Below are 15,946 nucleotides of genomic sequence, written 5' to 3'. Positions count from 1 at the left end.
ACTATTCTTTTGAATTGAATTGTCTTGGCACACTTGCCCAAAATAGGTTTTCTCTCTTATGACATTATGGTGAGGGTTTATTTCTGGGTTCTCAATTCCTTTCTGTTATTCCTGTACTGTACTCTCTTGGTTACTGTAGGTTTGTAATAAGTCTTGAAAATGGGAAGTGTGAACTCTTCAATTTTGTTGTTCTCTTTCAAGATTCTTTTGGCTATACTGGATACTTTGAATTTCCATATGAATTTTAGGATAAGCTTATTATTTTCATAAAGAAGTCAGCTGAATTTTTTTAGCTATTGCATTGAATTTGAAGATCAATTTGAGAAGTATTGTCACCTTAAGAATATTAAGTTTTCCTATTCACAAACAGGAGATGCTTTTCCATTTATTCCCATCTTTTTAAAATTATTTCAATAATGTTATATAGTTTTTAGAATATAAGTTTTGTATTTCTTTCATCAAATTTATTCTTAACCCTTGTGGTTTTTTACTCTATTTTTAGATGAAACTGTTTTCTTAATATCTTTTTCCGATTTTTCATTGCAAGAATATAGAAATACAATCAATTATTTATATTGGCTTTGTAGCCTGTAACCTGCTCAACTCATTATTAGCTCCATTAGTTCTTTAGTGGATTCCTAAGAATTTTCTGTATATGAGATCATGTCATCTGCAAATACAGTTTCACTTCTTCCTTTTCAATCTGACACCAGTTGAACAAAGTGATGACAATAGACATACTTGTCTTGTTCCTGATCTTAGAGGGAAAGAATTCAATCTTTCACCTTTAGATTCGATGTTAGTTTTTAAGAGATACTTCTTTATCAGATTTAGGATATTTCAAATCATTTTCTTTACAAAGAAAGTCTACAAACTTTCTCTAGACTGTCCTTAGTTATAGACCTACTGATGGAGAACTCACTCATTTTCTTGTTTGTTTGAATGCTTTTTCTTTATCTTCAGTCCTGAAAGATGTGCTTGCCAAATATTAAATGGTAGGTTGCAGCTATCTTCTTTCAGCACCTTGGAGGTATAATTCTACTGTCTTCTGTTTTCCCTTATTGCTGACAGTCTAATTGCTGCTCCTTTTGAATCTCTTATTCACTGGCTGCTGTTTAAAATTCTCCTTATTTTTGATTTACAGTGATGTCAAGATGTGTCTAAGAATATATTTCTTTGGATTCATCCTTGCTTGAGATTTGAGGGCTTCTTGAATATGTCCACTGGTGTCTTTCATCAGCTCTGAAAAACTCTCAATAATTATCTCTTTATAAGAGATGTTATGTGAAAGATAATTGGAGTTTGCTTTATGCCAGGTATCTGGGGCTATTTTCAGTCCAGTTCAGTTCAGTAGCTCAATTGTGTCCAACTTTTTGCAACCCAGTGAACCACAGCACACCAGGCCTCCCTGTCCATCACCAACTCCCAGGATCCACCCAAACCCATGTCCATTGAGTCAGTGATGCCATCCAACCATCTTATCCTCTGTTGTCCCTTTCTCCTCCTGCCCTCACTCTTTCCTAGCATCAGGGTCTTTTCCAATTAGTCAGCTCTTCACATCAGGTAGCCAAAGTATTGGAGTTTCAGCTTCAACATCAGTCCTTCCAATGAACACCCAGGACTGATCTCCTTTAGGATGGACTGATTGAATCTCCTTGCAGTCCAAGGGACTCTCAAGAGTCTTCTCCAACACCACAGTTCAAAAGCACCAATTCTTCGGTGCTCAGCTTTCTTTATAGTCCATCTCTCACAACCATACGTGACCACTGGAAAAACCATAGCCTTGACTAGATGGACCTTTGTTGGCAAAGTAATGTCTCTGCTTTTGAATATGCTGTCTGGGTTGGTCATAACTTTTCTTCCAAGGAGTAAGCGTCTTTTAATTTCATGGCTGCAATCACCATCTGCAGTGATTTTGGAGCCCCCAAAAATAAAGTCTGACACTGTTTCCACTGTTTCCCCATCTATTTCCCATGAAGTGATGGGACTGGATGCCATGATCTTAGTCTTCTGAATGTTGAGCTTTAAGCCAACTTTTTCACTCTCCTCTTTCACTTTCATCAAGAAGCTCATTAGTTCCTCTTCACTTTCTGCCATAAGGGTGGTGTCATTTTCATATCTGTAATTATTGAAATTTCTCCCAGCAATTTTGAATCCAGCTTGGGCTTCATTTAGCATGATGTACTCTGCATATAAGTTAAATAAGCAGGGTGACAATATACAGCCTTGACATACTCCTTTCCCAATTTTGAACCAGTCCCTTGTTCCATAGAACAATACACATTTCTTTATCTCTATCTGATCACTGCAAGCTGTATTTGTGAAGACTCTATCAGTTAAAAGTTAGAAAAACCTAACTCAAATTGGCTTGAACAGAGGGTGGGCTGGGATGGTGGGGATAGAGAGATTTGTTGGCTCATGTAACTGAAAAGCTTAAGTGTAAACTCTCTTTAGACAAGATCTGGTAGAGGGGCTCAGACATAACCACGTTCATCAGTATCTCTCACCACCTCTACTTTCTATTTTTCTCTAATTTATTCAACAATTGGTTCTAGCATCTTCAAGTGTTCATCAGACTCAATGCCAATGGACCTAGTGAAAACAACCGCATTGGCCCAACAAGATGCCCCAAATCGAGTCTCTAACCTGGTTTGCATTTTATGCCCATCCATAATAAAATCATTGTAATCAAGGAGGTGAAACTTACTGACTGGCCAGCTTCAGTCACATGTCCACTTCTATAGAGGAAACCACTCCACTGGAATCTAATGGATTGAAAGGGGTAAGAAGTTCTATTCCCCAAAAGAGTGAGCAAGATGCTCTGACTTAGGGTGACCAGCTGTGCCAGTTTTCCTGAAACTGTGGGGTTTCCCAAGACTTGGGACTTTCAGTGATATAACTGGGCCAGTCCCAAGCAAACCAGGATGACTAGTGACTCCAGTGCTGGTATCAGATGATTCAAAAAGCTAACATTGAGACACAGTGCCTTGCAACCCATAAAACAGAAGCAGTGCAAGGTCTTCCCTGGAGATTTCTGGATTTTCCCTCTTTCAGGTCTCATGGGAGAACTTCCTGCCCCATCCTTTTTAGTTGAGCTCAACCATAATCATCACTGTATTGCAATGTGAGGCTGAATGGGTAAATCACACACCCAACCTCATGCTGCTCACTTAGCTGGGTTCAAATAAGCCTGATCCTCTCCATCTAGAATTTCAAGCTCCTTTTCTGTTGACAGGCTCTGTCTCAAGGGTCATTCAACAAATTTCTTGATCACTCTACTTTCCCCCCAATTCCAAAGCTACATTCTCTCTTTTTTTTTTGCTTCATTTCATTTTTATTCACTCCTTCCCCCTCTTTTCTCTTTAATCCTAGAGAACTTGGACTACTCTCTTTTAGCCTTGTGTCTGTTCCTCAGACTTGTAGTAATACTCCTCTCTGCAAAGCCATCATTACTCTGACCCACCAGTCTCTCTATCAACTTGTTCAAAGCTGATTTGGTCAATAATTTCAAAATAAGGAGACATACAGTGCGGGGACAGACAAAACATTACATTGGGATATAGGAATAGATTATTTCAGAACTTCTGTTTACAATCACTTTGTATTATCCTCCTTTCATCATGTGAGGCTATGTTTTGCAACATAATATGTAAATATTGTAGCACATATATAATTTATAAATAATTTTGCATGTCTGGGAACAAGAACTGATTCTAACTTGTCTCCAGATTCCCAGTGCTTATTGTACTGCCTGATTCAGCAATTTCTTTTTAAGCCAACATGTCCATGAATGAATCAAACAGGTCATATAAAATCAATAATGTATCAATGATGTTCCTTAGTCTTTGTCCATAAAACATTCTAAATAAGTCCTTGTAAGGTCATAGGCACTGTCCTTAGGGACTTTTCATTGCTTTTCTCTTTCCACATCTGCTGATAATGACTTTTTTATCAGACACACTGAATTTCCACCCACCTCAGTCCCTGCACCCTCAATCAGATAATCTTGAGACCTCAAGATCTCCCACCTTTGCCCATCTGTATCTCCTACAAAGCTGGCACCTCCCTTCAGGATCACCAAAACTCCCACTCAAAAATCATGTTTCTGGTCCTTATATTCTGGCATTTCCCACCCCCCAACAAGCCTTAACAGTGCATATCTCACTGGCTATAAGTCAACATCTAGTCCTCTGACTCTAGGCTTCTATGGCCATGCTGGTCCATGATGATGGTTTCCCATCTGAAAAGAAACAAAGGGAAAAGTAAGGACAATGTGAAACATACATACAAATTATATATATATATATGTTTCCTAGTTGTCCTTTATTGTCCTTTATATGACTGTCATTTTTTCTGAGATTGTGCTTTTCTATATTTTTTATAGCAAAATATTTTTCTCTTACAAATGTTGATGATCATAATAATTAGTTATTGTCCTTACTGGGCAAAATAAAAATTTGGTGATCTTCTTTGTGTCCTGGTATCTTTTACATGAAATACATTCATGTAACTCATTCATACAACCCAACGTCTGGAGATCACCAAACTATTAGTAAACACACGGTGTTTTATTTGTTTTTCAGGTGGAGAGAAGATTCATGGGTAAAATACAGAGAGTCCAAACAAGGTTACAAACTAAGCTTTGCCATTCAATCATGTCTTCACACATCTCTTTCCTAACAGCAAATCTTAGAGCCGGGAGGGAGCTTGAGGAACCTGGGGCACAGAGCATCAATGAGAAAGTGAGACGGGTGAGGGCAGGAGGCTCTGAGGATCATCTATGATGACATCACACTGGCACCAAGGACTAATTCTGTCCTAGAATCTTCCCTAAAAGTGTCTACTATATTTCAGGAGACTTCTTAATATTGGTGTGTTGCTGCCAACAGGAAAAATATGGTTCTTGTGGATATGTCCATGTTCCTACTGCATTTTACTTTATCACCAAAGGAAGCAAGATTTGAGTTTCCCAACTAAAACCCTGCTTGGCAAACTAATAAGGACCTAATTTTTTTTTAATTCGAGGCTAATTAGTTTACAATATTGTAATGTGTTTTGCCATACATCAACATGAATCAGCCACGGGCACACATGTGTTCCCCATCCAGAACCCCCCTCCCACCTCCCTCCCCATCTCATCCCCCAGGGTCATCCCAGGGCAGCAGCCCTGAGCACCCCATCTCATGCATCGAACCTGCACTGGCAATCCACTTCACATATGATAATATACACGTTTCAATGCTACCCTTTCAAATCATCCCACCCTTTCAAATCATCCCACCCTTGCCTTCTCCTACAGAGTCCAAAAGACTGTTCTTTACATCTGTGTCTCTTTTGCTGTCTCACATTTAGGTCATTGTTACCATCTTTCTAAATTCCATATATATGCATTAGTATACTGTATTGGCGTTTTTCTTTCGGACTTACTTCATTCTGTATAATAGGCTCCAGTTTCATCCACCTTGTCAGAACTAATTCAAATGCATTCTTTTTCACGGCTGAGTAGTATTCCATTGTGTATGGGTACCACAGCTTTCTTATCCATTCGTCTGCCAATGGACATCTAGGTTGCTTCCATGTCCTGGCTATTGGAAACAGTGCTGCGATTAACATTGGGGTGCACATGTCTCTTTCAACCCAGTGCGTATGCCCAACAGCAGGATTGCTGGGTTGTGTGGCAGTTCTATTTCCAGTTTTTAAGGAATCTCCACACTGTTCTCCGTAGTGGCTGTACTAGTTTGCATTCCCACCAACAGTGTAAGAGGGTTCCCTTTTCTCCACACCCTCTCTGGCACTTATTGCTTGTAGACTTTTGGATCCCAGCCATTCTAACTGGTGTGAAATGGTACCTCATTGTGGTTTTGATTTGCATTTCTCTGATAATGAGTGATGTTGAGCATCTTTTCATGTGTTTGTTAGCCATCTGTATGTCTTCTTTGGAGAAATGTCTGTTTAGTTCTTTGGCCCATTTTTTGATTGGGTCGTTTATTTTTCTGGAATTGAGCTACAGGAGATGCTTGTATATTTTTGAGATTAATTATTTGTCAGTTGCTTTTTTTGCTATTATTTTCTCCCATTCAGAAGGCTGTCTTTTCACCTTGCTTATAGTTTCCTTTGTTGTGCAAAAGCTTCTAAGTTTAATTAGGTCCCATTTGTTTATTTTTGCTTTTATTTCCATTACTCTGGGAGGTGGGTCATAGAGGATCCTGCTGTGATTTATGTTGGAGAGTGTTTTGCCTATGTTTTCCTCTAGGAGTTTTATAGTTTCTGGTCTTACGTTTAATCTTTACTCCATTTTGAGTTTATTTTTGTGTATGGTGTTAGAAAGTGTTCTAGTTTCATTCTTTTTCAAGTGATTGACCAGTTTTCCCAGCATCACTTGTTAAAGAGACTGTCTTTTCTCCATTGTATATTCTTGCCTCCTTTGTCAAAAATAAGGTATCCATAGGTGCATGGATTTATCTCTGGGCTTTCTATTTTGTTCCATTTATCTATATTTCTGTCTTTGTGCCAGTACCATACTCTCTTGATGACTGTAGCTTTGTAGTATAGTCTGAAGTCAGGCAGGTTGATTCCTCCAGTTCCATTCTTCTTTCTCAAAATTGCTTTGGCTATTCAAGGTTTTTTGTATTTCCATACAAATTGTGAAATTATTTGTTCTAGTTCTCAGAAAAATATTATTGGTGGCTTAATAGCAATTGCATTGAATCTATAGATTGCTTTGGGTAGTATACTCATTTTCACTATATTGATTCTTCCAATCTATGGACATGGTATATTTCTCCATCTATTTGGGTCATCTTTTATTTCTTTCACCAGTGTTTTATAGTTTTTTTTTTATATAAGTCTTTTGTTTTTTTAGGTAGATTTATTCCTAAGTATTTTATTCTTTTCATTGCAATGGTGAATGGAATTTTTTCCTTAATTTCTCTTTCTGTTTCTCATTGTTAGTGTATAGGAATGCAAGGGATTTCTCTGTGTTAATTTTATATCTTGCAACTTTACTATATTCATTGGTTAGCACTAGTAATTTTCTGGTGGAGTCTTTAGGGTTTTCTAAGTAGAGGATCATGTCATCTGCAAACACTGAGAATTTTACCTCTTGTTTTCCAATTTGGATTCCATTTATGTCTTTTTCTCCTCTGATTGCTGTGGCTAAAACTTCCAAAACTATGTTGAATAGTAGTGGTGAGAGTGGGCATCCTTGTCTTGTTCCTGACTTTAGGGGAAATGTTTTCAGTTTTTCACCACTGAGGATAATGTTCGCTGTGTGTTTGTCATATATAGCTTTTATTATGTTGAGATATGTTCCTTCTATTCCTGCTTTCTGGAGGGTTTTATCATAAATGGATGTTAAATTTTGTCAAAGGCTTTCTCTGCATCTATTGAGATAATCATATGGTTTTTATCTTTCAATTTGTTAATGTGGTGTATTACATTGATTTGTGGATATTAAAGAATCCTTGCATGCCTGGGATAAGCCCACTTGGTAATGATGTATGATCTTTTTAATGTGTTGTTGGATTCTGATTGCTAGAATTTTGTTAAGGATTTTTGCATCTATGTTCATCAGTGATATGGTCTGTAGTTTTCTTTTTTGGTGGCATCTTTGTCACGTTTTGGTATTAGGGTGATGGTGGCCTCATAGAATGAGTTTGGAAGTTTGCCTTCCTCTGCAATTTTCTAGAAGAGTTTGAGTAGGATAGGTGTTAGCTCTTCTCTAAATTTTTGGTAGAATTCAACTATGAAGCTGTCTGGTCCTGGGCTTTTGTTTGTCGAAAGATTTCTGATTACAGTTTGATTTCCGTGCTTGTGATGAGTCTGTTAAGATTTTCTATTTCTTCTTGGTTCAGTTTTGGAAAGTTGTACTTTTCTAAGAATTTTTCCATTTTTTCCAAGCTGTCCACTTCATTGGCATATAGTTGCTGATAGTAGTCTCTTATGATCCTTTGTATTTCTGTGTTGTCTATTGTGATTTCTCCATTTTCATCTCTAATTTTGTTCAGTTGATTCTTCTCCCTTTGTTTCTTGATGAGTCTAGCTAGTGGTTTGTCTATTTTATTTATCTTCTCAAAGAACCAGCTTTTAGCTTTGCTGACTTTTGCTATGGTCTCCTTTGTCCCTTTTTCATTTATTTCTGTGCTAATTTTTATGATTTCTTTCCTTCTACTAACCCTGGGGTTCTTCATTTCTTCCTTTTCTAGTTGCTTTAGGTGTAGAGTTAGGTTATTTATTTGACTTTTCTCTTGTTTCTTCAGGTAAGCTTGTTTTGCTATGAACCTTCCCCTTAGCACTGCTTTTACTGAGTCCCATAGGTTTTGGGTTGTTGTGTTTCTTATCTAGCCTGAAATGATGAATCCTGTTCAAATTCTTTTCCAGATATATGAGGCATATTTTTATTTAAAATCAATATACAATTAATCACTCCAACTGGGACTCAAAAACATAGCCAGATCTAGAAAGCTGATGAATGCTGGGTAGCATATTGATTAGCCTTGCTTATTGGCTTTAGAATTGACTCTTGAAAATCAAATGGGGTGACGTACTTGAGCTGCTTATTCCACCCCCTGCCCCCCATCACAGTCAAGGGATTATTATCTTGTTACTCCCACAAGCCAAACCAAATGGAAATGAGTCACTGCATGGCTAACTCCTGTCCTTGGAACACCCACTTTAGGCTGAAACTCAGGCTTCAGTGGTCATTCTTCTGAGTCATAACTAACTCAGGAGCATAAGATTATGACAAGGACATGCTAAGTTTCTCCTATAAAATCTGGGGTAGATCGTTCACCTGGAAAGAGCAGGTTGGCTGAATCACTTTCAGTTCAGTTCAGTTCAGTCACTCAGTCGTGTCCAACTCTTTGCAACCCCATGAATCGCAGCACGCCAGGCCTCCCTGTCCAGCACCATCTCCCGGAGTTCACTCAGATTCACGTCCATCGAGCCCGTGATGCCATCCAGCCATCTCATCCTCTGTCGTCCCCTTCTCCTCCTGCCCCCAATCCCTCCCAGCATCAGAGTCTTTTCCAATGAGTCAACTCTTTGCATGAGGCGGCCAAAGTACTGGAGCTTCAGTTTTAGCATCATACCTTCCAAAGAAATCCCAGGGCTGATCTCCTTCAGAATGGACTGGTTGGACCTCTTTGCAGTCCAAGGGACTCTCAAGAGTCTTCTCCAACACCACAGTTCAAAAGCAACAATTCTTTGGCGCTCAGCCTTCTTCACAGTCCGACTCTCACATCCATACATGACCACTGGAAAAACCATAGCCTTGACTAGACGGACCTTAGTCGGCAAAGTAATGTCTCTGCTTTTGAATATGCTATCTAGGTTAGTCATAACTTTTCTTCCAAGGAATAAGCGTCTTTTAATTTCATGGCTGCAATCACCATCTGCAGTGATTTGGGAGCCAAAAAAAAATAAAGTCTGACACTGTTTCTGTTTCCCCATCTATTTCCCATGAAGTGATGGGACCAGATGCCATGATCTTCATTTTCTGAATGTTGAGCTTTAAGCCAACTTTTTCACTCTCCTCTTTCACTTTCATCAAGAGGCTTTTGAGTTCCTCTTCACTTTCTGCCATAAGGATGGTGTCATCTGCATATCTGAGGTTATTGATATTTCTCCTGGCAACCTTGATTCCAGCTTGTGTTTCTTCCAGTCCAGCCTTTCTCATGATGTACTCTGCATAGAAGTTAAATAAGCAGGGTGACACTATACAGCCTTGATGCACTCCTCTTCCTATTTGGAACCAGTCTGTTCTTCCATGTCCAGTTCTAACTATTGCTTCCTGACCTGCATACAGATTTCTCAAGAGGCAGGTCAGGTGGTCTGGTATTCCCATCTCTTTCAGAATTTTCCACAGTTTATTGTGATCCACACACTCAAAGGCTTTGGCATAGTCAATAAAGCTAGAAATAGATGTTTTTCTGGAACTCTCTTGCTTTTTCCATGATCCAGCAGATGTTGGCAATTTGATCTCTGGTTCCTCTGCCTTTTCGAAAACCAGCTTGAACATCAGGGAGTTCACGGTTCACGTATTGCTGAACCCTGGCTTGGAGAATTTTGAGCATTACTTTGCTAGCATGTGAGATGAGTGCAATTGTGCAGTAGTTTGAGCATTCTTTGGCATTGCCTTTCTTTGGAATTGGAATGAAAACTGACCTTTTCCAGTCTTGTGGCCACTGCTGAGTTTTCCAAATTTGCTGGCATATTGAGTGGAGCACTTTCACAGCATCATCTTTCAGGATTTGAAACAGCTCAACTGGAATTTCATCACCTTCACTAGCTTTGTTCGTAGTGATGCTTTCTAAGGCCCACTTGACTTCACATTCCAAGATGTCCAGCTCTAGATTAGTGATCACATCATCATGACTATCTGGGTCGTGATATCCTTTCTGTACAGTTCCTCCGTATATTCTTGCCATCTCTTCTTAATATCCTCTGCTTCTGTTAGGTCCATACCATTTCTGCCCTTTATTGAGCCCATCTTTGCATGAAATTTTCCCTTGGTATCTCTAATTTTCTTAAAGAGACCTCTAGTCTTTCCCATTCTGTTGTTTTCCTCTATTTCTTCACATTGATCACTGAGGAAGGCTTTATCTCTTCTTGCTATTCTTTGGAACTCTGCTTTCAGATGCTTATATCTTTCCTTTTCTCCTTTGCTTTTCATCTCTCTTCTTTTCACAGCTATTTGTAAGGCCTCCCCAGACAGACATTTTGCTTCTTTGCATTTCTTTTCCATGGGGATGGTCTTGATCCCAGTCTCCTGTACAATGTCACGAACCTCATTCCATAGTTCATCAGGCACTCTATCTATCAGATCTAGGCCCTTAAATCTATTTCTCACTTCCACTGTATAATCATAAGGGATTTGATTTAGGTCATACCTGAATGGTCTAGCGGTTTTCCCTATTTTCTTCAATTTGAGTCTGAATTTGGTAATAAGGAGTTCATGATCTGAGCCACAGTCAGCTCCTGGTCTTGTTTTTGTTGACTGTATAGAGCTTCTCCATCTTTGGCTGCAAAGAATATAATCAATCTGATTTTGGTGTTGACTATCTGATGATGTCCATGTGTAGAGTCTTCTCTTGTGTTGTTGGAAGAGGGTGTTTGCTATGAGCAGTGCATTTTCTTGGCAAACCTCTATTAGGCTTTGCCCTGCTTCATTCCGCGGCCAAATTTGCCTGTTACTCCAGGTGTTTCGTGACTTCCTACTTTTGCATTCCAGTCCCCTGTAATGAAAAGGACATATTTTGGGGGTGTTAGTTCTAAAACGTCTTGTAGTGCTTCATAGAACCGTTCAACTTCAGCTTCTTCAGCATTACTGGTTGGGGCATAGACTTGGATAACTGTGATATTGAATGGTTTGCCTTGGAGATGAACAGAGATCATTCTGTCATTTTTGAAATTGCATCCAAGTACTGCATTTCGGACTCTTTTGTTGACCATGATGGCTACTCCATTTCTTCTGAGGGATTCCTGCCTGCAATAGTAGATACAATGGTCATCGGAGTTAAATTCACCCATTCCAGTCCATTTTAGTTCGCTAATTCCTAGAATGTCTACGTTCACCCTTGCCATCTCTTGTTTGACCACTTCCAATTTGCCTTGATTCATGGACCTGACATTCCAGGTTCCTATGCAATATTGCTCTTTACAGCATCGGATCTTTCTTCTATCACCAGTCACATCCACAACTGGGTATTGTTTTTGCTTTGGCTCCATCCCTTCATTCTTTGGGAAATTTGAATTTGTTTTTTCAGAGCTCACACTCAGTGACAAAGATCTCTGGAAGTTGTGGTATTCAGCCTGTTATTTTTCAAAGCATTCCAATAGTGTGGATAATAAATGTTCCTCATTTCTCTGGGGGACAGAGACTCACTTTTGGTAAAATGGTGTAAGCAAAATCCCACAGTATTAGAGTTAGGACATAAGTTTCTTCATATGTTAGCATATATACTGAGATTGCTTTGCTAGCAATTCCTAGATTTGGTGAAAAAAAAATCCTGCAAGTTTTTTGTTTTTATTTATTTTTTGTTTGAGCTGGTCTTCATTGCTTTGTACAGGCTTTCTCTAGCTACAGAGAGCAGGGACTACTCTTGGTTGCAGTGCACTGGTTTCTCATTGCAGTGTTTCTCTTGTTGCAGAGCATGGGCTCTAGCTGCACAGGCTTCAGTATTTGTGGTGCAGGGGCTTATCTGCTCTGAGACATGTGGGATCTTCCCTGACCAGGGATCAAACCCATGTACCCTGCATTGGCAGGCAGATTCTTATCCACTGCATTACCAACGAAGTCTCCTACAAATTTTTTTACATCCTTGACCACTGACCATATAGACAGAAAGTTGGATATAAGGAGTATTTTCTTGGTCACAGGGCTTAAGATGTGTATCTGGCAGCCAGAGGGTTACAGCTACAAGGAACCAGCCTCACAGTCACTGATGGACATTTTGAGTCGAAATTCTCTCTCCCCAATTCAAGCCTCACAATCTCCCCTTTGCCAAGAGTTTGAGTGTGTTCTAACTTCTTTCCCCTCTCCCATGACTGAGCACATCACTAGGATATGGTCCCTGCTTCTTCTGCTTGTCATGCAACTGAGATCTCCCCTAGGGTCTCCCCTGTCCCTGAAGACCTGTGTGAGATTGTTTTGGGCTCTCATTCTACACCTTGAGAAAGTCTACTGCTTACTCCAAGACTTTTCAGAATTCCCAGGAATTTTCCATTTTCACAGGCGTCTCTCATTCCAGCTCCCTGCCCCTACTGAAGTCTTGTTCTCTATTCTACCCTTCCAGAGTTGTTCTTTCTCCAGTCAAATATCAACCCAAAGATGGAGTTCAACCCTTTTATTAAAAATAGATTTTATGTTTTAGAGCAGTACTAGGCTCACAGCAAGATTGAGAGAGTTCCCATGTAAGCCCTGCCCCACACATGCACAGCCTCCCAAACTTCCTACATTCAGTACTGGAATGGTACATCTTATTATAATCAATGAATCAACACTGACAAATTATTCTCACCCAAAGTCTGTAGTTTACATAGAGTACACTCTTGATATTGTACATTCTTTACCATCTGAGCTACCAAGGAAGCGCCAAACTGTCTTCGAAAAATGGCTGTACCACTCTGCATTATCACCAGCAGTAAATGAGAGTACTGTTGCTCCACACCCACATCCTCACTAGAATTTGGTGTTAGGGTTTTGGATGTTAGACAATCTAGTAAGTAGAGTGTAGTATCTCACTGTTTTTGCTGTTTAAATTTGAGATTGATTTTATTGCCTCATACATGATCAGTATTAGAAATGTTGCAAGTTGTGTCATCTCATCACACTATGTGTAGTTCTATTCAAATATTTTTCCTTGTTGTTGTTTTAATTTGAAGCAACAGTTAGAACTGGACATGGAACAGACCGGTTCCAAATAGGAAAAGGAGCACATCAAGGCTGTATATTGTCACCCTGCTTATTTAACTTCTATGCAGAGTACATCATGAGAAAGGCTGGACTGGAAGAAACACAAGCTGGAATCAAGATTGCTGGGAGAAATATCAACTACCTCAGATATGCAGATGACACCACCCTTATGGCAGAAAGTGAAGAGGTACTAAAAAGCCTCTTGATGAAAGTGAAAGAGGAGAGTGAAAAAGTTGGCTTAAAGCTCAACATTCAGAAAACGAAGATCATGGCATCTGGTCCCATCACAGTGGAAACAGTAGCTGACTTCATTTTGGGGGGCTCCCAAATCACTGCAGATGATGGTTGCAGCCATAAAATTAAAAGATGCTTATTCCTTGGAAGAAAAGTTATGACCAACCTAGATAGCATATTCAAAAGCAGAGACATTACTTTGCCAACTAAGGTCCATCTAGTCAAGGCTATGGTTTTTCCAGTAGTCATGTATGATTGTGAGAGTTGGACTGTGAAGAGGGCTGAGGGCCGAAGAATTGTTGCTTTTGAACTGTGGTGTTGGAGAAGACTCTTGAGGGTCCCTTATACTGCAAAGAGATCCAACCTGTCCATTCTGAAGGAGATCAGCCCTGGGATTTCTTTGGAAGGAATGATGCTAAAGCTGAAACTCCAGTACTTTGGCCACCTGATGCGAAGAGTTGACTCATTGGAAAAGACTCTGCTGCTGGGAGGGATTGGGGGCAGGAGGAGAAGGGGACGGCAGAGGATGAGATGGCTGGATGACATCACTGACTCGATGGACGTGAGTCTGAGTGAACTCTGGGAGTTGGTGATGGACAGGAAGGCCTGGCATGCTGTGATTCATGGAGTCGCAAAGAGTCGGACGCAACTAAGCGACTGAACTGAACTGAACTGAAAGACATAAGACGGAGAAGGCAATGGCACCCCACTCCAGTACTCTTGCCTGGAAAATCTCATGGACAGAGGAGCCTGGTAGGCTGCAGTCCATGGGGTCGCTGAGAGTTGGACACGACTGAGCGACTTCACTTTCACTTTTCACTTTCATGCATTGGAGAAGGAAGTGTCAACCCACTCCAGTGTTCTTGCCTGGGGAATCCCAGGGATGAGGGAGCTTGGTGGGCTGCCGTCTCTGGGGTTGCACAGAGTCAGACACGACTGAAGTGACTTAGCAGCAGCAGCAGCAATGACATAAGATGTTGAACATCCTTTCAAATGCTTAATTGCCATCTGTACAATTTTTTTGATGAAGAACTCTTTAGATCTTTTGCTCATTTTTATATCAGGTTTTTCATTTCCTTAATGCTGACTGTCAAAGAGTTCTCTATATATTTGGGATGAGTCCTTGATCCAAAAGTTTCTTGTATAAAATGTAGTTTGGCAGATATTTTTCTTTTGCAAATACTTTCTCTCCATTTGTGGCCTATCTTCTTATTTTCTTGAGGTTGATAGTTATTTTTATTCTCAATTTTTAAAGATATAATTCTGTTACTTCCTGGTTTCTACTGGTATAGTTGATACAATAGCTGTAATTCTTTTCTTTCAGGTTTTTAAAAGGATTTTCTCTTTGTCTTTGTTGTTTTTTTTGCAATATACAATACATTCAGATATTGTTTTATTTTTATTTACCTTTCATGGAACTGCTGTACAATCTTAATATTGGAGTAATGCTTTTCATCAGTTGTAGAAAATTCTTAGCCAACAACTTATCAAATAGTGTCCTTCTCTCATTCTCTTGATTCTCTTCCTTCAGTACTCCAATTGTATGTTGGAACTTCTCATTCTATCCTCCATGCCTCTTACTGCCATTTCATGCCTTCCATCTCTTTATTTGTGTCTGTATTTTATGTTCTTTTCTCAGGTCTATCTTTTTGTTTATTGATGCTAACTTTAGCTGTATTTAATCTCCTACTTACCCATTGTTAGCTTTCTATTTTTGAGCTGTTCCAAATTTTTTACTTTATTTTTTTCCTGGTACACAACATATGGATTCAATGTTTCTATACATTACAAACCGTTTACTTTAATAATGGGGGACCTGAGGCACAGAGGTGTTAGCCAACAATGTATAATGTAGTCCTGTGAGCTGGAGAAAGAGTTGAGACTTGAATCTAGGTTCAAAGTATGTAGAAATGATATTTGGACCAAAAAATTTTTAAACCTTTCTAGAGATACTTTGTGTGGAAGGCTATTGTTTAGTTTCTGATCAGTGTGAAGAAACACAATGTGAAAGTTACTAGTCAATCACTAAAGCTTTTTATTATATTGCCATCAGTCTGCTCTACTATTATTTGCTGTTTTCTGAGTTTAGAGTTCCACATTTAAGCTACAATCAACCCAGGGAGATAATCACCATTATTATGTGATTTTACAGATGAACACAATGAGGATCAGAGAGGTGAAGTGATATAGCTGTTGCCTCTAACAGCTAGTTAGCATGCCATGAGGATGAACCCAGGCTGTTGGTTCCAGAGCCAAGTGCCTTCCTGCTACTTTCCTCTGCCATCTTCCCTCTCCTGT

This window comes from Ovis canadensis, chromosome 1, assembly GCF_042477335.2.
Source record: "Ovis canadensis isolate MfBH-ARS-UI-01 breed Bighorn chromosome 1, ARS-UI_OviCan_v2, whole genome shotgun sequence".
Lineage (NCBI taxonomy): Eukaryota > Metazoa > Chordata > Mammalia > Artiodactyla > Bovidae > Ovis > Ovis canadensis.
This window is presented reverse-complemented; position numbering follows the sequence as displayed.